Genomic DNA, 1,318 nt, shown 5'->3' with positions numbered 1-1,318 from the left:
AAAGGATAGACTTGGAGTAAAGATCAAGAACAAAGAGAAAAGAAGAAGGTAAATAGTTTTCTATGCCAAGGTTTTTTAAAAATAAGAATATTAATAACTATATTAGAACTTCCCCCAAATGTGAAGGTCTACCGAGCATCAGAATTTCTCAGTGTAGATAGAAAAATTTTAGTAAAATTTAGTAGCATGAAAACCAGTCCTTAACTAAACAGATGGGAATTTATGGGTTAATTACAGGTAATATTCCCCAGGTCACCAGATCAAGCTCTAGTTTTGTAAAGACTGAAGGAGCATAAAACTTTAGGGAGCTCTGGATACAACAGGACAAAAATAGAGTCCTCCTGCAGAGGGCATCGGATGACCAGGCAGGGAGGAGAGCGTAGCTGTGGTGCGGTGAGTCCCCCTGGAGGGAGAGACCCTTTTAAATCAACCTGATAGAGAACCGGAGAACGCTGGTGGCAAGTGGAGGAGGACAGACGCAGCATCCGGCAAATTTTGCGTCTCTTTCGATACACGTTCTCTGTGCTGCAGGCTGGTTCAGAGAAAGTTAGTCTGGTTCTAAATTAAATAAACAGTCAACAGAGGTTGAGAAAAGTCTATCAAGAATGCATTTTCTCTGAGTTGTGATAAATGGAATAAACAAGTAAAAGAATCATTAAAAAGTACTTCGAGCCATTCGAACTTCGAGAATTTTCTTTGATGACATTATGTAGTGAGAAAAGGTAGTTAAACTAATTTCCACTTGGGCAAGAATGTGTTTATTCTGCTTATCTTAGAGATATTAAACTCAATGGATTTTTGAAGAAATAATTCAACAAGAGGGAGCTGTGGCTATGGAAGAGAGAGAGGGAGATGAACAGATACAGCAGATGGAGTGGACATGTTGAGGAATATAGCTCTGGGCAAGAGAAAGGAAATTGAGGCAAAGGATACCTCGGCTCTGGAAATGGACCTAGACCTTGGCGTGGGTAGATCAAGGACTGACCTCAGGTTATATAACCCAAGTATCTGGGACAGAGATGGAATTGCTGTTTTAAAAATGAGAGATGATCCTAATTAAGTCCATTGGAAAAGTACAAATACCTTATATCTCCAGCCTGACCATTCATGTACTAAATGAAGTCCGTGATATAGATGAAGGCAGAGGAGAGGTGAGAGGTCACGGTTTTGATTATTTCACTATGGTCCTGCGCATTGTGACAAATGTGGACTTCTTCCAAGTAGGTGCCGAGTGCACATTCATAAAGCGTATAACTAAGCATTGGTGGATAAGAAGAGGAAAGACTGGTGAGAAGGGACCAAGTCCACCACATCTTGT

Source organism: Pteropus alecto, unplaced genomic scaffold (assembly GCF_000325575.1).
Source record: "Pteropus alecto unplaced genomic scaffold, ASM32557v1 scaffold103, whole genome shotgun sequence".
Classification (NCBI taxonomy): domain Eukaryota; kingdom Metazoa; phylum Chordata; class Mammalia; order Chiroptera; family Pteropodidae; genus Pteropus; species Pteropus alecto.
The sequence above is the reverse complement of the archived record's forward strand: the minus strand, read 5'-3'. Positions refer to the sequence as shown.